Source organism: Dermacentor silvarum, chromosome 9, assembly GCF_013339745.2.
Source record: "Dermacentor silvarum isolate Dsil-2018 chromosome 9, BIME_Dsil_1.4, whole genome shotgun sequence".
Classification (NCBI taxonomy): domain Eukaryota; kingdom Metazoa; phylum Arthropoda; class Arachnida; order Ixodida; family Ixodidae; genus Dermacentor; species Dermacentor silvarum.
The window spans coordinates 22,543,922-22,569,057 of NC_051162.1; positions in this window are offsets into that span (position 1 = coordinate 22,543,922).

Here is a 25,136-nt window from a genome sequence, read left to right on the forward strand (position 1 = left end):
GTACAGTGTACTGTGAACAACCCAGTACTCCCAGGTTCATCTCCATGCCCGGGGATCGGGTGCATAACGGTCAAGCGGGATGTAAGTTTAAGTGCATCAAAGATCAAAGCCACCGGCTCAGACAACGGCGCAGAGAGGGAAGGGAAGGGGCGGTCATTTCGCGCACGCACACATGCACAACCGCTCTGCAAAGCCTTCGATATTTGCTTCTACCCGATCAAAGCGACCTCTGGAGCGTGGATTAGGGCGCCACTTATAGCCCAAACAAAGCCAAGTCGCAGATTTTAAGTAGCCCAAATATAGCCACATAGGCAACACGTCTATGTCGACGCCAAAAATTTTTTCCTGTAGCCCAATTTGGCTATATATAGCCAAACCTGGCAACACTGCCTGCGCCTCCGTAAGGCGAAATGAAAACACGTCAAGCGTCTCAACGCGGTCGCTTGCCCGAGGGGAATTCAATATTTGAAGGACCGCCCAGCGGAATTGAATTCCACCTTAATGCTTTTTATTTTATAAACTCATTTTATACTATCATGATGTGGCGCCACCTCCTACTCATTGGCTGCGCCGTCACGTGTCCAACGACGTACGCACTAGGCCACACGTTTAGTCAGCTAGAGGACTGCGACGTGACGTGCGCAATGACGCACGCACTTGGCACAGATTTAGTCAACTATAGAACTAGCGAGCCGCCTTGGCGGCGGGGTAGAGTGCTCTTCTCAAACCGCGGCGAAATTTGGTTTGGTTCCCACTTGGTTTGGTTCCCACCCAGGCCGAAATTTACCAATTTTCTTTTCAAAGGCATTTACTTTGTTTACAGGGAGCTCCTTGAGAAATTTGACGTCAATTCGAGTATTTTTTATGCGGCTTTAGTCTTTGTCTTCGGCCATTTTTGATACCATCATTCGGGCACGCCACCGACTACAACGCCGGACTTTCACGTAATTGGGCGTATCATGCTTTCTCATTAAAAAATATATTTTGCAATGACATTTCTAGCAATATACATTATTCTACATCTACATTAATGATATATCCATTGGCTTATCATCTTGCATGCGCATATTCGCTGACGGCTGCATTATCTATCGTCCCATTAACAGCTCTTATGACCACCAGATTCTTCAAAATGATCTTAACGAAATCGCTAATTGGTGTGACACCTGGCTAATGACTCTAAATTCATCTAAATGTAAAATAATTCCCTTCAGCCGCAAATGATTGAACTCAGAGTATTCTTACTGGATTAAAGATGTCGCATTATATCGGGCCTCATCATTAAAGTATCTAGGCGTAAATCATTCAGCAAACATCTCCTGGGCTCCTCACATTACCACCGTCGGCGCCAGTGCTTCTCGATCACTGTGTTACCTGCGCCGGAATCTTTGAAACTCACCTACACTTATCCGTAAACTGGCATTTCAAACTTTCGTTCGCCCACGGCTTGAGTTCGCCGCTGGAATCAGTCCAAGATAAGAGCCACACTGTTCATTTCCCGGAATTATGACTACCATTCTAGCGTAACTCAAATAAAGCTTTATCTTTCACTGCAGCTGCTAAGTAATCGCCGTGACATAGTACTTCTGTCATTATTTCATAAGTACGCCCACCACACTAACAAACGATCCCTACGCCTAGAAATTTCATCGCACACGTCACACCGATTACACAATCATCTTAGATTCACGCGCATGTACGGTAAAACTGAAGCATTCAACTCGTCTGCAATTCCACGCGCGATTCGTCTCTGGAACAGCCTCCCCGATAACATAGTTGCGGAAATTGACCGCGATAAATTCAGGCACTCACCTCCACTCGCTTATCCCTTGTTAATCATACTCACTGTTTGGTCTTCTTTCCCTACTATTTTCGTTCATTGTTGTACAATAGTTTACAAACCTATCGAGCTGTTTCTATTGTTATAATACACAGCTGCATGTTAAAATGTTTCTCGTTTTTAAGCTGTGCACCTGGCTACAGTTGTTTTTCGACCTTGATGTTTTGGCGAGTTTGTCACTTTATGTGTCTGTTTACTAAGATCTATGCTCCCCTTACTAATTGACCCATGTAGGGGTATTGTAAGGTATTTTACAAATAAATAAAACACGGAGGAAACCCCAAGCAGAAAACTGAAACTGAGATTCACCAGAAACGAAGTGTAGCTTCGTTTGGAATTTGTACAGACAGCTCTCATCATATGTGAACCATAGGTGTACATTTTATTGGCTTTACATCATGTATGTGACACCACTGCCAGCCCAAGACCTTGGGTATATCGGCTTCCTCTGGCCATGCTTTAAGAAAGTCGCAGTTTCGCCCGACAGGCGAAGCATCGATTGCAATAGCAAATTAGTACATAGCTATACGAAGTAAGGATAGTAGTTTTATCGGACGTATGGACTTGGAAACATTCGCTTATTAACTAAATTAACCAGCCTGGTACCACGCCCGCACAAGCAAACATGAACACATCTTACGCGATGACCGCGGAAACTCGCTGTCGAAACGCTGGAGTGAGAAAGCGCAGCATCAGCAGCGAGCGAATTGACCGTCGGGCTGCCTCTCGCTTCAACGTGAACTAAGCAGCGAAAACACAGCCCACACGAAGCTATCAGCCCTCGGCGCACTCAGTCCCTATCGCAGATCGCTATGAGGATAGGGCCCGCGCGGCCGCGTGCTGCTGCTCCATTAGTAGCAGCCGCCAAAATAGAACGTCGCCCCTCCTACCTCTCATCCCCCGGTGCCTTGACCACCAAAGAAGATGTCGCGCTTCCTCCCCATTTTTCTCCCTTGCGTGCGCAACATCGCACGCAGTCACTCGCGCATACAGCATGCGGCGCGCGGCGACGATATTATAACCCTTTGACTTTATACGGAACATCACGGTGACGCCCACAATGACGACGACGGCAGGAAAGCGCCCAGAGTGTCCTATAATTGCTATCGCAATAAAGCGAGTCATGTGACAAAGGTTTTCTTCGTCATCCTTTGTTCGTGCTCTAAAGCAACCAATGACGCCGCTTGCCGCCTGCCATTCAATGATGGCCGAAAATATGTAGCCAGAAACTTCGCACTCAATGCCAAAATTCCGGAAGAAAAAATGTATTTTTTGTAGGATGACTGTAGGCAACTTTCGCCAACAAAGGATTAACCCACGCATTTGACGTTTCGCCTACACATCACTTATTACGTAGCCCGTACTCACACCAACTAGCAAATAACGTGCCTTATAACGACGCCATTCACCGAACGTCGTATAACGCATCGAAATAGCAAAAAAAATTGTGAGGGTTCAAGAATTATTTGTAAGCCTCCTAATAAAGCCACAAACGCTAAACTGTTGTGAAAGGTTACACTGAAGATGTCCCTCATTTGTACTAAACCTGAAGCTTGTGTAATACCGACTTCTCAGGACATTGGGAAACGTATTGATAAAGACAGCTTGACACTTGCAAACGCTTGCCCATTTTTATTTATTTTTTGCTATAGCAATTATATGGACACTCCAGGCGGATTTCTGTCGTCAGAGTCACCGTGAGGTTCCGCATAAAGTCCACGGGCGATAAAAACGTCGCCGCGTGCCGTATGCTGTATGTGCGAGAGAAAGCGTACGAGGGTCAGCCGGCGATCGATCGCGGCTTTATCTCGCGCACGCAAGACAGCGAAGCTGAAAGGAAGCTGCAACGGCCAGCCAAGGCAGCAACACTGGGCGAACAAGGAGAGCAACGCTGTGCGCAAGCGCGGCTATATATGCGTTCCCGTGTCTTCAATAAACGCTTCTTCGTGTGGTGATCACGGTGTGCATTACGCTCGATACATGGTGTCAGAAGTGTAGCTCGCTCACGGACCATGACCGACCTACCCCCGCCTGAGCCACTGCAAGTGGGCGACAACGCAGCGGCGTCCTGGCAGACATTCAAGCAACGCATCGAGCTGTACCTGATAGCAACGGAGCCCACGAAGCCACGCAGTAAGGAGCAGAAAGCTGCAATTTTTTTGCATGTTGCGGGTCAAGAAGCTATTGACGTGTTTAATACCCTGAACCTATCACCGGAGGAAGCTAATGACTACGACGCGTTGGTTAAAGCGTTTGAAAACTACTGCTTGCCTAAGCGTAATGAGACTTACGAACGCTATGTGTTCCGCTCGCGTCGTCAGGCACACGGAGAGCCATTTGAACAGTTCTTTCGGGATCTGCAACTAAAAGCAAGAACGTGCAACTTTGGGGATTTGCGAGATTCCATGCTGCGGGACCAAATCGTGTATGGCATTTGCAGCACTTCCCTGCGAGAAAAACTTCTTCGAAAGAAAGACCTGACGCTGGTTACAGCAGTAGAATGCTGCAAAGCTGAGGAACTTGCCGAATCGCAAAATAGGGCGTGGATGGAGGAAAACAAGATTGAACCTGTTTCACGAACGCAAGCGAAACGCGGACGCCAAAAATGCCGGTACTGCAACTTCTCGCACGCGCCAAGGAAGTGTCCGGCGTTCGGCAAGACATGCAACAAGTGCACGAAGCCTAATCACTTCGCCGCCTGCTGTACAAGCAAGCGAGCAGCCGTTGATGACGTGTTCGAAGGAGCGGAGAGTGACAGTGACTTCGACGTTCTGGAGATCAGCACGACGGAAAGTAAGCGTGGCCCCGAAAGTCGCGACTGGATTATAACAACGAACATTGAAGGAACTGATGTGCAGCTGAAGGTCGATACGGGAGCGCAGGCTAACTTGTTGCCGCGTTCGCTGTTCAAAAGGCTCGGAACTAAGCAGCAGCCGTACCCCACGAGGAGCATCCTGCGCCATTATGGGGGTGGCGAAATACCACACAGTGGCAAGGTTCGCCTCGCCGTGCAGTTAGACAAACGGCGTGTGCTACTTGAGTTCTTCATAGTAAAGAAGAAGCAAGCCATTCTGGGCCTCGGGGCAAGTGAGCAACTTGGTCTGGTCAACAGAGTGAACGCGGTGGACAGCAGCGAGGCATATGGAAGCCTAAAGCAGGCATTCCCGAGGTTATTCACTGGCATTGGCAGGACGCGGTGCGAGTACAAAATGGTGCTTCGAGAGGACGCTGTCCCTGTGGTACAGCCAACCCGGCGTGTACCTTTCGCCCTCAAGAAGCCACTTAAGAAAGAACTTGACCGGATGAATGCTGCAAACATCATCGAGAAGGTGGAAGAACCATCAGACTGGGTAAGTCCCCTGGTTATCGTGAGGAAGAAAAATGGGGACTTAAGAGTATGCATGGACCCGCGAGCAATTAATAGGGCGGTGAAGAGAGAGCACTTTCAGTTGCCATGTCGGGAAGAAATCGAAGGGGATCTAGCGCATGCAAAGTATTTCAGCAGACTCGATGCCAACAGTGGTTTTCATCAAATTCCTCTCGACAAAAAGACATCAGAAATCTGCACATTCAGTTCGCCGTTTGGCCGGTATCGGTATCTCAGACTGCCGTTCGGTATTGCATCTGCACCCGAAGTTTTCCAGCGTACAATGAGCCAGATATTTGACGACCTCCCGGGAACACGTGTGTACATTGACGATGTGCTAGTGTGGGGTTCTACGCAAAAGGAACATGATGAACGCCTGTTCAAAGCGCTGGAAAGGGCACAGGCAGAGGGCCTAACTTTGAATGCAGAAAAGTGCATTTTCGGACGCACTGAAATCAGCTTCTTGGGTGATAAGATTAGTTCCAAAGGTATTGAGCCCGATCCCGACCTGATAAAGTGCGTTTTAAACCACCCTCCGCCAACGACCAAGAAAGACGTTCAACGCTTGCTTGGTACCGTGAACTATTTCGGCAAGTACTTGCCACTGTTGTCAGCCCATACTGAGGCCTTGCGCAGCCTGATTAGAAAGGACACAGTTTTCGAATGGACGCATGTTCACGAGCGTGAGTGGGCGCAGCTCAAGATGATGCTGACGGAAGCGCCCGTCCTGGCTATCTTTAATCCCGAGCTTCCCACAAAACTGTCGACGGATGCGTCAGCATTTGCACTCGGAGCAGTGCTTTTCCAACAACATGGAGAAGACTGGCGCCCGGTAGGCTACGCGTCGCGGGCACTCACAGAAACCGAGCGAAGGTACGCCCAAATAGAAAAAGAGGCCCTGGGCATAACATTCGGCTGTGAAAAGTTCAATGATTATGTCATAGGAAGACATATCGTTATCGAAACCGACCACAACCCATTATTGGCAATTTCAAAGAAGGAAATAGGCGACATGCCACCGCGTCTGCAACGACTATTTCTTCGACTGCTCAAGTACGAGTTTGAGTTGCAGTATGTTCCAGGCAGCAAATTGGTTGTTGCTGACACATTGTCACGAATCCCATCACGGGAACAACCAGAAAAAGGCACAACGGACGTTGAAGTTCATGCCGTGGGCGCCCTGACTGCCGTCGTCGGACCAGCCACCCTATCCCGTCTGCAGGTAGCAACTGCCAGTGATGCAACGGCGCAAGACGTCATCTTCAGGCTGCAGTCATCAATGCCTATAGAAGGTGAACTAAAGTCCTTCACACAAGAACTTTCTGTAGTCAACGGAGTACTCCTCAAGGGAACCAAAGTAGTCGTGCCTGCAAGCATGCGAACAGAGATGCTGCGACGAGTGCACCAAGGGCATCTCGGCTTAGGAAAATGCAAATCGAGGGCTCGCAAGTTGATGTATTGGCCAGGAATGTCAACAGATATTGCTCAGTTCATTGACAGGTGTGACGTTTGCAAGAAGTTTGCTTATCGACAGCCTGACGAGCCCCTGTGCCAGCGCAGCGTTCCAGACATGCCATGGGCCAGAGTTGGTACAGATCTTTTTCAACACGCCGGAAAGCATTTTTTGGTTGTCTATGATGCCTACTCTAATTTTCCAGAAGTCGAGCACCTGAAGGAGACCTCTGCAACAACTGTCATTCATAAACTACGTCAGATCTTTGCAAGGCATGGAATACCACTAGAAGTTTGCACTGATGGCGGCCCGCAGTTTGCGTCAAAAGAGTTTAAAGATTTTGCGGCTCGTTATGACTTTGTGCATACGATTTCAAGTCCACGTTTTCCCAGGTCCAATGGGCTCGCCGAGAAGGGCGTACAAGTGGTCAAGCGGCTTCTGGGCAAGACTGAGACCAAGAAAGAGGACTTCTATTTGGGCCTTCTCAACTACAGGGTGTGTCCTCTCGAAGATGGCCGTTCACCATCGGAACTGCTAATGGGACGAAGTCTAAGAACGCTACTTCCAAATTTTTCAGCGTCATCCTCAGGTCTCGTTCAAAAACATGTTCAGGCAAGGACCTCAGGAAGACCACTACCTCCGCTACAGAAGGGAGACGTCGTCCGAATCCTCCGAAATGGTAGATGGGATATCAAAGCGCAAGTCCAAGATCTCGTGGCCCCGAGATCGTACACCGTTCTGACTGAGGATGGCCGGATTTTCCGTCGAAATAGACAGCACCTTCGCAAAACACCAGAAGCGTTCTATCGAACCATCCATTACCAGGCGGACGACTGCGACGACGCCCCTGATTCATCTCCGAGCGCTGTCACACAGCAGAGGCAAGAACCTCCGCAGGCCACACAGGACCGACCACCAGCAGGCACACCAGGAGTGCCCAACATTGCAGATTCACTGCGACGATCTACCAGACCGCGAAGACCCCCAGACCGCCTGGCCTACACGCACGGGTTCCAGCAGACTGAAACAGCCTAGGAGTGTCGACTGCTACGCATCGATGTTGAGTGCTTTCAGTGCTTTCAGTGCTTTCAATGCTTTCAGTCCTATCTGTGTTTTCAGTGTTTTCCTTCTTCAAAGAAAGGAGGATGCAACGGCCAGCCAAGGCAGCAACACTGGGCGAACAAGGAGAGCAACGCTGTGCGCAAGCGCGGCTATATATGCGTTCCCGTGTCTTCAATAAACGCTTCTTCGTGTGGTGATCACGGTGTGCATTACGCTCGATACAGAAGCGCGCAGTCTTCCACTCCGCACAACACTCCGGACAGAGGGTAGGGAGGGTTGAAGCAACGTTCTACGCCGCGCGCTTCCGCCCGGGCGGCTGTACCCTGAAAGCCATCTGCGGTGGGGGCAGAGTCATTGCTCCCTGCCCTGTCTGTCTGTCCGTTCGTCCGTCCAGCGCCTCCTCTATTTTTGTAGCGTGAACTACACTGGCCGAGGTCGAGTAGTTTCGCGTGGCTCCTGGAGAACCGTGCTGCGCATGCGCGAGGAGCAGTGGCGTCACACGGCGCACAGCTGGCGCGCCGGAGCCGCCAACGCCGCGCACGCCTCGCCGGTCTGCGCATTCCAGAGCAGTGACGTCATAGCCGCGGCAGACGCACTGGCGCCGGCGCGTGCCCAGCTGTGCGCCTCCGTTGCGCAGTGGCCAAGTCTGACGCTGCGCCGCTGCCGTATTATAGCGCGTCTCATTTTGTGCGCATGCGCAGAGGTATCAGTGGGGGTATAGTTATGGCGGGGCCTTTGCCAGTGTGGTATAGCCATGGAGAAGGCGAGCGAAATTGTTGGTCAGCGGCGCAGAAGAGCGGAGAAGCTAACTCATCGGATCCCGAAGTAGCTGCCTGGCAATCCGCCTTTTGCATGTCCCGAGTGCGCATGCGCTGTACCCTAGCGGCGAGCGCCGAAAATGTTTTGCACGGCGTCGGTGGTTCGTGCAGCTGACGACGCACGCATATGCAGCATAGCCGTCGAGCACGCGAACTCTTTATTGTCGGCGCTGTGCCGTTCGACGACGCGGTATTTGCGCTGTGTTTCGGTGGAAACTTTAGCTGTTCACATGGATATTCGGTTAACGTCCGGTACATCACAATATAGGCCGACACGACACCGATGTCGGTAAGAAGTCTACCTCACGCCGGCGCCAACGCTCGGCCGGCTCTAGCTGTGATACTGTGCGAGTGGGAGACCTATATTGTCATACAAGTATGACGAAGATGCCACCGACTACGCGACCGACGACAGCGAGTGATCGTAGTCTGATAAGCTTTCATGCCGAAGACGCCGACAAAACCAGTGTGCTGATCGCCGTGCGAGCGGCCGCCGAGTGAGAACATCGCACCGACAACGTGAATATCGCCGCAAATGCACTCGTGTATGTATTTATTGACGCTTAAATTGAGTCGAAGCGTGCTTCTGACGCTATGCACGATTTACAGCCCTTTACAGCCCTCCACATCAACTTTGAGGCGGTGTCGATCTCGTTCAGGCAGCTTCATAAGGCCTAACACAGCCGACGAGTTCGTCCGCTACCGGCGGACCTGAAATATAGGATAAGCAAGTACGACAAAGGAAACTGCTGATGTAGTTCGGTACTGACATTACCATTTTGAAGTGAACCACTCTTGGCATAGTACGATGCACACACAGAGTGGGAAGCGGCGACACGGCGCAGTGATAATACCGCGGTACAGGCACCGTTCTTGAACGAAGGCTGTCGGTCGCAGTCGCCAGCGCTTCCATGAACGAAGTGCAACTACGGAGAGTGTATTTTTATGCTGCCAGATTTTGTAGTTACAGAAAACACAGTTTGCCTCTTATGATAAACAGGCAACAAGTGATGGCCCTTTCAATACTCCATCGTAAGCAACAACACCGCTCGTTGCCACGCGAGTACGGCGGGCATCGGCATTTCCGCGTGCCAGTGCGGCTAGGTGGCCGTTGTCGCCGCTTCGATGTGCCCGGGACGTTCATCCCGTCTCGTCTCAGTATGATAGCTTCTGATATGTGCTTGAGAAGTGTTCATATATGCTTTGAACATTTCCTCATTATTTCGTGTGAGCGGTGCACGGTTGCTACTGCACTTGAAGCGAACAGCGAGCGGTGGCCGTACGCGTGCCTATGTAAACAAATGCGCCGTTCCTGCATTGCATAAATACTCTGGGCGCAGTGTCGCCCCTTCAAAGAACGATGGCCACTGTGGTCAAGACTCAGCTACAAAAGCAGTTTTTATCATCCTATTAGCGTACGTTCAGTGCAGGTCTAACACTGGCAAATGCATGTACTTTGCTGCTATATACGATACGGCTAACCTCCGCCTCCGCTGATTTGGGCGGCTGACGAGTGCTCACTTCCGTGGATTTCAACTTCCGAAGCATGTTTGGACTCATATTCAGTACGAATAAATATTGTTACGCAAAAGCTACGGAAGTACAGAAGAGGAGAACGAAGTGCGCTTGTCTTTGGAGCGGGTCGGTGTCGGCGCGGCAACCCTTCGCCCCTTTTCATCGATTCATCTTTAAATAAACGCACCCCATCGTAACAGTTTTGGTGGACGGTGCGGGGTAAAACAACGGCGCCCCCGAAGAACGACAACGAACCGACCGCTGAGGCGCAATCCGTGGAGCTTCGCCGAAGTCGCCGAATTGCCGGTCTGCCACCAGAGATGGCTTCTGACGGCGACAATCCGCCACCTTCTACCAGCGTTCCATGGCAGCCCTACATCGAGCCACGCACCTTCACTGGAAAAGACGGAGAAGACGTGGACGGATGGCTCAGCTTCTACCAAAGAGCAAGTCGGTTCAACGGCTGGAATGCCACCGCCCAGCTTAACAACGTCGCCTTCTTTCGCAAGGGAACAGCGTCAGTGTGGCTTGAAAACCATGAAGAAAGCTTGACAACTTGGGAGAAGTTCGTAGACGAAATTAAGAAGTGTTTCGGAGATCCGACAGCTAAAAAGAAGCGTGCAGAGCAAACGCTAATGCAGCGAGCTCAAGTCCCCGGCGAAACTTGCACTACGTACATCGAGGAAGTGCTTAAGTTGTGCAAGGCCTTGGACCCTCAGATGTCAGAAGAGGATAAAGTTGGCCATCTGCTGAAAGGGATCGCTGAGGACGTGTACCAGTTCCTCATAGGAAAAGACCGTCTGGAATCCGTAACGGATGTCGTTCTGCACTGCCGCACATTTGAAACGCTCAAAGCTCGGCGTATCACACCGAAGTTCGGTCGCCTGGCCAACGTGACTAACGTCGCCAGTGTAGACGTGGTCCCAGCTCCATCCGACCTCGCCTCAATGATTCGGCAAGTGGTGCGCGAAGAGCTTGACCGACGCCAGGCGGTTCCCCTCTCGACTCCTCGGATTCGAGAGCCTTTCTCTTCCGGCGACTTTGGTGAGACGTCCATTACCGCCGCCTCCGTAGGTGCCTACAACTTCGCACCTCGTCCAGGAGTGTCAAACCATACTACGAACGCGCATCCCAGTTACCAGTTTCACAACGGTTACTCACGCAGACCGCCTGCAGTTCCTCAAGAGTGGGACGGCCGTGCCAGTTATCCTCCTACTGACAATTTCAGTGCGTCCCGTGAACGCCCCATCTGCTTCCAATGCGGCATTCGCGGTCACGTCGCCCGATTTTGTCCTCACCGCCGTCGCAGGTCACCACGGTCCTATGAACGACCGCGTACTTTTTATCGGCGGGGCAACCTACAAGCTGACGAGACACGTTGGTCCTCTGATTCTGATAGCAGGACGCTCTACCAGGCGAATTACCGTAGCGACGCACCAGCTTCTGTGCGGAGCTTGACGCCGCCGCCTTCACGCCAGCGCAGGTCGCCATCTCCGCGACGGCGTCTCACGTCACCGCCGCCGGGAAACTAGGCGGCGCGACCAATGGAGGTGCGGTCGCTAGTCATCTTCAGCTACATGCCCCTATGCCTCCGCCAGTCGCCATGTGTCATAATAAGATTCGTGTTTTAGTGGACAATTTTACTACTTTGGCCTTAGTGGACACAGGAGCGAGTGTCTGTGTTATCAGCCAACATTTGTGTTATCAGCCAACATCACTTTACGGCCAATTTACGGCCAACAGGCCGTAAAGTGATGTTTCGCTGGGACACCTCTAATACATTTCGTGCAGTGATTGGCGAGTTGCTCCGACCTATTGGTGTGTGCACCGCGAACGTTTACTTCTCCGATAACGTGTATCAAGCTGAATTTGCAGTGCTTGCTAAATCCACCCACGACATAATTCTTGCCCTCGATTTCCTACAACAGTGCGGTGCCACTGTTCACTGCGGTACCGGCGAGCTTTTCCTCTCTCCTCTTGCTGACCAACCTGCTACATGTTCACGCACTCTCGCCGTCATTCTAGATACTGTCTTACCGGCACGTTCCTTATCCAGAGTACGAGTTGCTGCTTGCGGTGTCGACGCCGATACATGTCGATACATGTCGATACATGTCGACGCCGAGCATACGACGCCATACATACAATTGTTGAGCCTGTGCCTTCGATGGTTGTGAAGAAAAGTGTGCTCGTACCTCGATGCGTCCTCTCTGTGGCCTGCGGAACAACTACACTATGGGTGTCAAATTTAGCCTCCCAGTCTGTTGTGCTACCCAGCGGTATCCGACTTGCCTCTTTTGAAGCGGATACCAGTCTCAGCATAGGCGCTTTAACTGATGAAACGTCCCATGAATCCCAAGAGCACGGTGCTGAAGACTCGTTGCCGTTTCTAAAAAAGTTGTCGCAGTTTCACCTGAAAGGCGAAGCATCAATTGCGATAGCAAATTTGTAGAGAGCTATACGGAGTAATGATATTAGCTTTATCAGCTGTATAAACTCGGACATGCAGCAGCACCGGCAACACGCAGAACTGTTGTCGACGCCGTCGGCGTTTTGCCCGCGTTCGCTCAAAATGCGTGCGGCGTTGGTGACTGTTGCCGGAGCCTCTGATATAAATAGGCACTTGGTGCCGCAGCTAAACGTCGCCTCCCCCCTCCTCCCCCACGGCCTCTCGCGCGTCGGAAGAAGGCGCGTTTGCTCTACATATATGGTGATTGTAAAGGAGGAAAGAGACGCCTACTTCTGCAGCCCTTAAGCGAGCACGGCGCAGAACGCGCGTTTGTTCTCCGCCGTGCGTTCACTCCTCGTGAAAGCGCGCGCCCCTCGCGCCCTTTCACTCGCACATACAGCGTTCGGCGCGCGGCGACGATTTCATCTCCATTGACGTCATACGGAACCTCACGGCGATGGCGACGCCGACGGCAGAAATCTGCTTTTGAGTGTCCATATAATTGCTATCGCAATAAAATGATCAACAAGTCATTATCGTCAGAGAAGCGTCAATCGAAGGACGGTCAGCGTCCTTCGAAAGGCATGCTTTCGAAGGACGGTCAGCGTCCTTCGAAAGCATGCGTCATTGTTTGATTTCGCTCAGAACGCTAACAAAGTTCGCGTTCCAACTACGCGGGCTCGCCACAGGATCGACACGGGGCCCGCGCATCCCATAAGGCGTGTCCCATAAGCCTTACCGCGTGTCCGCATCAGAGCGCAAGATCATCGCTCAACAGGTCGACGACATGCTATCCAAGGGCGTCATACAAGATTCCTCTAGCCCGTGGGCTGCGCCGGTCATCCTCGTGAAAAAGAAAGATGGGTCCTGGAGGTTTTGTGTCGACTACTGGCGTCTCAATTCTGTGACGAACAAGGATGTGTATCCACTTCCCCGGATCGATGACGTTATCGACTGTCTTCATTCCGCATCCTACTTTTCATCTGTAGACCTCAGATCGGGCTACTGGCAGATACCCATGCATTCAACTGACAAAGAGAAAACCGCTTTTGTGACCCCAGATGGCTTCTTTGAATTCAACGTCATGCCGTTTGGTTTGTGCAACGCGCCTGCAACATTTGAACGGTTTATGGACACGGTACTGCGCGGCCTGAAATGGGAGATTTGTTTATGTTATCTTGACGACGTCGTCATTTTTGGCCGCACCTTTGCAGAGCACAACCATCGACTGGACGTTGTTCTGACGTGCCTTGAACAAGCTGCCCTTACCCTCAACTCAAAGAAATGTCACTTTGGCCAACGAGAGGTGCTAGTACTTGGACATCTAGCGGACAAGCAGGGGGTGCGACCAGACCCACAGAAGGTCGCTGCAGTTACCGGACTTTAAACAACTGCAGTCACAACGCTAGGTGAGGAGCTTCTTGGGTCTTTGCTCGTACTTTCGACGTTTTGTGCCCAACTTTGCCGATACTGCCTACCCTCTGACTTCATTGCTGCGCAAGGATAACCCTTTCACCTGGACAGCAGATTGCGATTCCTCGTTTCGTCAACTGAAGTTCCTGCTCTCTTCCGGACCAATCCTTCGCCATTTTGACCCCTCTGCCTCAACAGAATTGCACACCGACGCGAGTGGAATCGGCCTCGGCGCCGTCCTCGTCCAGCGTTTTGGTGACGCCGAGCATGCCATTGCCTACGCCAGCCGTTCGTTGAGCAAGGCCGAACAGAATTACACCGTCACTGAGCAAGAGTGCCTCGCTGTCGTCTTTGCAGTCCAGAAGTTCCGGCCATATCTCTACGGGCGCCGCTTTACGATCGTTACTGATCACCATTCACTATGTTGGTTGGTTGGTCTCCGCGACCCGTCTGGCCGCCTTGCTCGATGGGCGCTACGTTTGCAGGAATTTGACTTTGCAGTCCGTTTCAAGAGTGGCCGGCATCATGCGGACGCCGACTGTCTTTCGAGGCTCCCTCTACAGACAAGTGAATGTGACGCCGACAATTTCGATGAGTTTCTGGCCGCCATCGACGACATTCTTTTTCCCGATCTGGCCACCTTCCGGGAAGAGCAGCGTAACGACCGCAGCCTGGATGGCCTCTTTGCCTCAGCTGCTCAGACCACAGGTAACAATGGCTTCGTCATCCAAGATGACCTGCTCTACAAGAAGAACTACGCGGCTGAGGGTGCCCGCCTCCTCTTAGTGGTCCCTAAGAATTTGAGAAACCACGCACTCCGTGCTATGCACGACGACTCCACCGCTGGACACCAGGGTTTCAGCCAGAACATAGCACCGCATTCAGGGTCGATTCTATTGGATTGGTATGCGACGCGATATAGAAAAGTATGTGGCCAGTTGTAATAAGTGCCAGGAATTCAAGCGCCCTAATACTGCGCCGGTCGGACTGCTTCACCCTGTGGCACCACCATCATCTCCTTTCGAAATGGTTGGAGTTGATCTTCTCGGCCCATTCCCGCGCTCACCCAATGACAACCGCTGGATTATAGTCTGCGTCGACCACCTGACGCGTTATGCAGAAACCGTAGCGATGCCAACGGCCACGGCTCTTGATGTTTCGAGCTTCCTCCTGTCCTCCGTTATACTGCGTCATGGACCCCCTCGTGTTATTGTGAGCGATCGCGGTCGCCAGTTGTGGCCGACGTAGTCGAAGAGCTGTTGCGTCTCTGTGCTTGCCAGTTTCGCCACGCGACCCCGTATCATCCGCAGACAAATGGTCTCGTCGAGCGCACAAACAGAACTTTGACCAACATGCTTTCGATGTACGTAAATTCCAGGCACAAAAATTGGGATGACATCTTGCCTTTTATCACATACGCCTACAACACCGCAAAGCATGAAACTACAGGCTACAGCCCTTTCTATCTTCTTTATGTTAGACCACCCCGCAACTTCTCTGACACCATTCTACCTTTTACTCCTCATGCGGACTCTTCGCTTGCCCAGACTCTCTGCCGCGCTGAGGAAGCACGCCGCATAGCTCAGCTCCGTACGTTGGCATCCCAGGACCACTCCAAGATCCGCTATGATGCACGACATAAGAATGTGTCATACGACAAAGGGGAAATTGTATGGCTTTGGACACCACTTCGCAAGCGTGGCCTGTGCCAGAAGTTTCTGGCTCGTTACACCGGGCCTTTCGTTATCACCGATCGCCTCAGTGATGTAACCTACTTGATTGCTCGCCTCGTGTCCAATGGCTACCGGTCTAAGAAGACGCAGCTTGCTCACGTCGCTCGCCTGAAACGCTGTCATCCACGTGACTCAGAGTGGACGTAACAGTTACTCGCCCAGCGGGCTTCGTCTGTGACGGGAGGAATGTTACGCAAAAGTTACGGAAGGACAGAAGAGGAAAACGAAGTGTGCTTGTCTTTGGAGCGGCTCGGTGCCGGCGCGGCAACCCTTCGCCCCTTTTCATCGATTCATCTTTAAATAAACGCACCCCATCGTAACAATATTAATAACAGGAATACAAGCGTAGGCAGGTGTGTCAATGGCGTTGCAGTGCGATGTATTCGTTCAGAGGCACGTCGCACGGTGACTGGTTTTGTCAGCGTAGGTGCACGAAATCCCGTCATCAAATTTCGACGACTTGCGGTTGTAAGTTGCGCCAGCGTCATTGCCGGCCTAGGCATCCTGTCCAACAAGCGACCACTCACACAAAACGAAAATTACAACGACTGACAAATGCACAAACCCACTTCAGCTCGCTTCTTGCAGCGTGTCTCCGCGTCCCGCGGTGCCCCGACGCCGTACATATTGTTTCTCGCGGAGCCCGCTAAGGTGGCGCCACAGCGCAATGCAAAAGGCGGATTAGCGGTTGAGTGTAGGAAGAACGAACAGACGAACACTAAACGTGCTGCGGAGACAACGGAACAGAGTGAGGAACGTCTATCAAAGCGGCGTCGCCAGGAGGCTGAGCGACGTGCCCGACCATCTCAATAGCAGCAACAACAAGACGCCGTCGATGACTCAAGGCTCGCCGATTGACTGACTATACAGAGGTTGGTGTTGCCACGGGATCACAAGCTGTCACAATCCCCAAGTTTAGCATGATTGCTTATGGCAGTCGTGTTGACGCTACCAGAAGCTCGGGAGTCTGTATCTATGTGAGGAAAGGGATTGCTGCCAGTGAACTGCCAAACGTAGCGGTGCCCAAGGGTGAAGCCTGTGCCGTTCAGCTTGACGAAAGTGGTGTGGTCATCGAAGCCGTGTGCGTGTCGCCGAACAGTTCAGTTAAAGACACTATAGACGTAGTGGCTACGTCTATACCTAGTCGTGCGGCAAGTGAACTGTGTGTTGACCACCGAGCCGTCTTTGTGGCAATCGAGAAGCAACCAGACCTTGAGCAAATATATATATATATATATATATATATACATGTGTCACATACTGCGTATACCGTGTGTGCCATTGAAGCAGCAGTAAGCATGATAATCAAGCTAATCCTAGACAACCGGGAAAGCTAAAATAACCAGGCTGAACCTTAGCTCACGCTACGTATATCCTGGCATAGCCGAGCTAAGCCACTGCGAATTTTTTTTTTCAATGCCAGTGCAATCACCCGCTCCGCAATGGCAGCCGTTGGTGCGTCTTAGTTCAGTGAATTGCCGTGATGTGACGCTACCCAGATGGTACCACTAAAGCCGGTACGACTAAAGTTACTGTATAGGCTCCCTCTAACTCTATCTAACTCTCTCTAACTCGCCTATGCAGTTAACTGGCTAACTGTATAGGCTCCCTCTAGGGAGCCTATAGAGTTACTCTAAGTACGACTGCTTGCGTCACGCGTGCGTCTGAGCCGCTGAGCGCGCGCCGCTGCCGTTCGGAGGGGATGCGGTAGACGCTTCACGCGTCCGTCAGGATTACTTCCTCCGACTGCCGTCGTGAGGCGCCACCCAGAGGGTACTCTCCCCCACGACCGTAAAGCATGCGCGAACGCTAGCCAACGGGGGAGAGTAGAAAAGGGCGATCGGAGAGGGTGGTGAATCGGCCGCATCTGGCTGGCATTGAAAAAATAGAGGAGGCGCTGGTCTGTCTGTCTGTCTGTCTGTCTGTCTGTCTGTCTGTCTGTCTGTCTGTCTGTCTGTCTGTCTGTCTGTCTGTCTATCTATCTATCTATCTATCTATCTATCTATCTATCTATCTATCTATCTATCTATCTATCTATCTATCTATCTATCTGTCCATCTATCTATCTATCTATCTATATATTTATCTCTCCATCTATCTGTCTCCATCCATCCATTTCTCTTTCTGTTTACCTATTATTTATCTTGCCATACGTCTTTCTATCTAGGTATCCATCTATCTATCTAGCCTCCTCATCCCCCCCCCCCCTATTCAATCTTTACAAAGATCATGTACAGCTTGCCGTCCTCACCACGCAGGCGTAATCATACTGTCGTCATTCAATAGTGATCTTGCCGTCGTTGTCGTTCCATCACCGTCATTCAAATTTCGTCATCTGAAACTCGTCATGTCGTCGTCATCTTGCCATTGTCGTCATGACGTAATCCTCACATCGCCTTCGTCGTTCCAACGGCGTCATTCATCCTTCGTCATTCTATCCACAGTCATGCTTTCGTCCGTCAATAGTGATTATGCTGCCGTTTTCATGTCATCGTAATTCATTGCGTTGTCGTGATGCATAAATTCACTGTCGTACCATCGTCGTGATGATGTCGTTGTCGTTATGCCGTCATTTTCCAGTTTCAGGCATCTAACTTCAACACTCGTCGCTTTATTAACGTCATTCCTTCTCCATTACACGTCATCAGCGCGGTGTCGTCATAGAGTCATCATCATGATGTCATGGTCCTGGACGACTCTGAAAAGCGAGGGTCATTGGAAATTGAGCCGATCCAGGAGACAATGCATTTCACGTATCGCCGAAGCAATGGACATCTCAGAATGACCCCCAGAGATCGTAAATAAAGGTGTCTTCGGCAATATGGTATTGCATCATTGAATGAATGTTAATTGAATGAACACCTACAGTGATCGTGAGATTGGTTGTGCCAATTCTTTTTTATTTCATTTGCATTGTTTGTAGTCATAATTACTTTCTCAGCAGGCAGATTACAGACTTTCTCTTTCACCATTTAAATACGACAGTTGCGGGTTGCTGTGATCATGGGACTGAAATTGTAAAAGATGTAGTAAATAAGCCATTATGGGCCGTTTTGGTGTGTGTCGGGATTGATACCTCTCGTCATTTGAAATATTCGTTGCATTACTGTCGAGGCAATGACTAAACTAATATTAAACGGCTGTTTTGCAAATCAGATCATGAAACCTTGACAAACACATATTCGGGCTTTTATTTTGCTGACGCTGCCTATGGAATGAGTAACCAAATTATAATTTGAAGTGTTTTCCGTTGCTCGTACAGGTGGGTGTTAGAGTGTCCTAGCGTCCGTTGTACCCGTACGCACTGGGAAAGTCTTGCCAGAGCTGTAGATCAAGCTGAGGCAACTCCGCACAGTTCACCACCGGATTTCTGTAGAGGATAAGAATTAGGAGTGAAATATATATACAAGAATTCCACTGTATGTTGCTTCGTCCAATAATATAAATTAATGCGTTGCTCTCAGCAGTCGAGCGTCGAATGAGATTATCGCGCTTTGCAGTGGCATAGCATTTGACATTACAATTCATAATAAAGATGGCATGATGTCAATACTGTACTTTAAATATTACTACTAGCAAGGCCCACCCCCGCTCCTTCGATAGAAAGAATTCCTATACAGCAATCTCGCGTTTGTCAAGTTCGAAGGCAATGTAACAATCCGTCTTCTCAAAGTTCGTCATATCATAAGTAGATTGTTTTGTTTTCGGGGTTTATATATTTTTTAACGTTGGGAGGTAAAAATCAGGCGTTATTTAAAGAGTAATACCGGTGAGAAATTGGAGTTATTTTTGTCCGGTAGCCCAAGCTACCCAATGTCCCCATAAGTTTTACAACCAAATAACACAATCTGTCTTATCCTCTTGCACACAAACTTTCTATTTAAACAATGAAACTCACTCACAGGAACATGCTACGGCAAATACAGCTGCTCGCAACTCATGGGATGAACTCACCTCTACAAACCATCATTGTCAGGCATTATTACGGCGCTTAAAAGAAACCGAAATTAAGAAACAAAAACAAATAGCGACGAATTTGCAGACCTCTTGTTTACATTTTTGGGCACTTTTTTAACAAAACTAAAGAAACTCCACTGGAGTTGTCCAAGCATGTGTAAGCATACCTGGAAATTTCAGTTGGCCCACCCCGAAGATTTCATCATCATCATCAGCCTATATTTATGTCCACTGCAGGACGAAGGCCTCTCCCTGTGATCTCCAATTGCCCCTGTCTTGCGCTATCTAATTCTAACTTGCGCCTGCGAATTTCCCAAGTTCATCAGTAGACCACGCTGTAATGATAAGCAAGCTTAATAGTTTAGGCTTTAGAGGCCCGTTTAACAGGTTCTTTGCTAACTACTTTTCCAATCGATTACAGTGCGTAAGAATTGACAATAAATACAGTAGCTATAAAGTAATTAAATACGGCTTACCGTAAGGTAGAAGATTGGGAGCAATACTTTTTAACATTTGTGTCACTGACTTGGGCAATTTACAACTGAACTCCAAAATATTCCAATAGGCAGATGACACCGCGCTTATTCTAGGCACAGCGGAATATGACAGAGGATGCACGTGCCTTCAAGAAGATATACATAAAAACATGGAGTGGTTTGGGGAAAATTGTATTTTTTGTCAATCCTCATAAAACCACATTTTTATGTTTCCGAAATCCACTTAAACACGTAAGCTTCGACCGACCCTTATACTTGCACAAATCTACCTGCGGCACTTGTGAATGTGCTCCACTGCAGACTGATTCAGTGGTAATATATTTAGGTCTTTTTGTGGACGAACACCTAACTTGGAATAATCACGTAGAACACTTGCGGAAAACGTTACGAACTATGGCAGCTATAATTTAATATTTGCCTGGGAAATGTCCTCTCAATTTATGAATTACAATATACAAAGCATTAGTGGAGTCTGTTTTGCGCTATGGAATAACTTTACATGGCACATGCTCAGAATACAAAAGGCAAACGAGTAATAAGCTTATCAAACGAATAGTAAATAATATATCTTAAGGAACAGTCTTACACACGGCTTCTGCAAAAGGAAAATACTCTAAACTAGGCATACTCAAGGTAAGCGAAATGTTTCGGTTTTCAGTGGTTCTGCGACACTATTTTGCAAGTGATTTCAGGGTAGCCGTCCACAAAGAAGTGACACTAAGGAAAACAGAGCGATGCGTTAAGCCAAGAGTTTTCACAAACTATGGTAAAAAAAAACGAGGAGATATTATGTCCCAGCTGTACTTAATGATCTCAGTGACGATTTATGCAATATTGTAAAAAGAAGAACACTGGTAAAAAAATAAGAAAGTGTTGCTTAGAAACAATGCAAGAAGGACAATTCTGTGTGGCTTTAGGGTAATGATCCGTTCCATGTTTACTCTTACGTCATGCATCTAGTCTACTTATCACAGCTTGTCAAGTTATACTTGCTTTTATATTCATCGATTCCTTTCTTTATTTCTATTTCTTTTTTATGTCGCGCAGGACAGGATCCTGCTATCTTGTTTTTTGTGTATCATTGAGCCTTGTAATCGCTGATGTATCCACCAGCTTCCAGCTCAGTCGAAAAGCGCTAGGTGCTTAGGCTGACCAGCAGATTCACGTGTATGGAAAAACGGGCCAATAAAACTGTGTTGTATTGTATGATATTATATCACTCCACCTAGTTTTCTGCCGTTCTCGACTGCGCTTCCCTTCTCTTGGTATCTATTCTGTAACTCTAATGGTACACCGGTTATCCATCCTATACGCATTACATGGCCTGCCCAGCTGCACTTTTTCTGCTTAATGTCAACTAGAATATCGGCTATCCCCGTTTGTTCTCTTATGCACACCACTCTCTTCTTGTCTCTTAACGTTAGACCTAACATTTTTCGTCCATCGCTCTTTGTGCGGTCCTTAACTTGTTCTCCAGCTTCTTTGTTAACCTCCAAGCTTCTGTCCCATATGTTAGCACCGGTAGAATGCAATACCTGTACTTCTTTTCAACGACAGTGGTTATCTCTCAGTCAGGATATGGTAATGCCTGCCGTACGCACTCCAGCCAAATTTTATTCTTCTATAAATTCCTTTCTCATGATCAGGGTCCCCTGTGAGTAATTGACTTAGATAAACGTACTCCTTTAAAGACTCTAGAGGCTGACTGGCGATCCTGAATTCTTGTTCCCTTGCCGGGCTATTGAACATTACCTTTGTCTTCTGCATATTCATCTTCAACCCCCCTCTTGCACTTTCTGGGTTAAGGTCCTCAAACATTTCTTGTATTTCGTCCACATTGTTGCTGAATAGGACAATGTCATCTGCAAACCGAAGGTTGCTGAGATATTCGCCGTTGATTCTCACTCCTAAGCCTTCCTACTCTAAGAGCTTGAATACTTCTTCTAAGTATGCAGTGGATAGCATTATAGAGATTGTGTCTCCTTGCCTGACCCCTTTCTTAATAGGTAACTTCCTACTTTTCTTGTGGAGAATCAAGGTTGCTGTACAATCCTTGTAGATATTTGCCAATACATTCACGTATGCATCCTGTACTCCTTGGTTATGTAATGCCTCTATGACTGCCGGTATCTCTACTGAATCAAATGCTTTTTTCGTAATCTATGAAAGCCATGTAGAGGGGTTGATTGTAATTCGCAGATTTCGCTATTACCTGGTTGATGCCATGGATATGATCTATCGTAGAATATCCCTTCCTGAGCCAGCCTGTTCTTTTCGTTGGCTGAAGTCAAGTGTTGCCCTGATTCTAATTGAAATTAGCTTGATGAATATTTTATACAATACTGAGAGCAAGCTAATGGGTCTATAATTCCGCAACTCTTTAACGTCTCTCTTCTGATAGATGCGTATGTTGTTGACTTTCTTCCAGCTTTCTGGTAAACTTGCGCAAGAAATTGAAATGCATAATCGAATAATTAACAAGAATGCATTAATTAAGTTTTTTTAACTAATTACCTGATGGCCCATATTGCAATTTACAAATTGTAGCCGTGGAGTTCGCAAGGCGGATCCACTTGGAACGAATTCTCGGGATGGCACCAGTTTCGAGATATTAATTCCCGAACATTGCGGAGAAATGCAGTGGCGTTCCAGTTAGTTTCTAAGACAACGTCGGTTGATGCATTGAAGCACAAAATTAACTAGAACGCCAATGCATTTCTCCGCAAACTTCAGGGATTATTGTCTCAAAACTGGTGTCATCCCCAGAATTATTTCCAAGTGGATCCGCCTTGCGAACTCCATGGCTACAATTTGTAAATTGCAACATGGGCCATCAGGTAATTAGTTAAAAGCTTATTAGTGAATTTCTGTTGCTTAGTAGAATATGCATTTCAATTTTTTTTTGTGCAAGTAATGTCCGCCTCTTCGAGTAAACCAGCTCATTAACTAGAATTTGGCTATCTGCCACAGGCAACCTTAAATAAATTTTGAAAGTGTTCGCTGAAACACCCTGTATATTATAAACTTATTAATACAACACATCTTAACTACTTGCTCAAAAAAGGTGAACAGCGTTCAGTAGTTCTGGAACAGCAATATTTAATATGATAATTTAAAGAAGGCCACACTTTCGGGAGAAATCAGGTTTACCTCGGTTTTTGCAAATTTTACTCACGGTGCCAAAATCGGGCAATATCGGGCTTTACAGGAAACGAAGGACCCAAATTATAAGTTGTCCACGGAACTAAAACTCGACTTATGAAGGTGCATCGAAGGATTAACGACACAAATGAAGTAAAATGCGATAAAATAGCAATGTATATCTAAGAAAAAGCACTTATTGTATCTGCATGTTATGAAGTATTCTTTTTTTGTACTCCCAATTCATAAATTCATAAATAAAAGAATCACCAGTGTTGTCAGGAGGCTATCACGGGCTTTATCCATTACTTCTCGGCAGTATCCTCACCAACTTATCAGCTTGCCCAGGCACCTCGAACACTTTTTGAAATTGTGTGCGACAGTGTCAGCCCAGAATATATTCACGTCATTATCGACTGTGGTGGAATTCTTAACGGTTAAATTTAAAAAAAAACATTCACATCTTGTGTAGCTAAGAGAAGATTTCTCTGAATCCACAGATATGAGCCTTCCCTTGAGCCGAATGGCAGGCGTCAGTGGCAACTGCGGAAGATCGCTTTAGCCGAATTTGTCACTCGCGTTAAATGAATTTTATACTTCTTTTGCATGGATGCCAACGAAATGTTCACACATTCTTACTTACATCTCAAAATTCGTTCTGTCGTTTTTTAGGCAGGCTTTTCTAATTAAATTCCATATGAACAGAAATGATATGCAGCTATTGCGCTTGCACCTATGACAAGCTTACGTGGCATCTCGTGATGAATATTCAACAGCGCATTAGGCCGGTATCTGCACTGCGACTAAGTACAGGCTCGCTTATTCCCCAGCCATGCATTTCATTGTTTTCAAGATACGACAGATTGAACTCGCAGCAATCTGGTGAGCATCCAAGGTCCCTGGAGGTTAGAGGCCCAGTGATTGGAGAAATGATGGTGGTGCAAATAATGGTGCAATTATCAAAAGTCAGTGAAAGCTTGCCTATAATCTGACCATCAGCTGAGCAGCTCAAGTATCTGCCCGCGTGTTACATGTGGGTTCGGCTCCCGCCGGCGACAAGTAATCTTTTCGTCCACTTTCATTTCCCTTTTATTCATTATTTCTACATTTCAATTTCAGCCACACCTAATTTCCCCGATGCTTTCCTTGGCTTCGTTGTCTGTTGGCTTTATGTGTTTATGATTAAAAAAATCGAACCCCTCGGTTCCCCCTCTTCTTTCGTTTATTCATTGCGAGGGTCTCGAATCTGGCCGCCTTGATGTCATTAAGTAGCATGCGAGGGTTTATTAGCCACGTGCCTGCGCTTCCAAGATCACGTGTTACGTGACGCCGTCAGGCCAAAAAGGATGTTCCACATCCGCCCGCCATGGTTATTAGTGGCGCTGGCTAACACACCTAGGGCTAAATCTCGTGAACATAAATACCCAAGTTAGTGGACGAATTGATGGCCGTCGCCGTAGCACAATTGGTAGAGCAACGCACGCATAATGCGGAGGTCGCGGGTTCCGCTCCCGCCGGCGACAAGTTATCTTTTTTTCCACTTTCATTGACCTTTTCTTCATTATTTTCTACACTCCAATTTCAATCAAACTTAAGTTCGCCGATGCTTTCGTTTGCTTATTTGTATGTTGGCTTTACGTGGTTATGCGTATCTCCTGCCGCATGAAAGTAGGTTCCCTTAAAAACGTTGCGTGTGCGTTGAATCTATTCGGTGTGCTGTCATTGGTCAAATAAGCTGGGAAGTCTTTCTTGAACAGGCAAACTTTTGCTGCACAGCTGTGCCAGATTAAATAATTGCCCTAACAGCCAAAAGTGAACCTGACAAGATTAACTCATTCAAAAAGGGTAAACTTCATCAACGGTCCGTGCTTGTGCTTATCGTGTGAAGAAC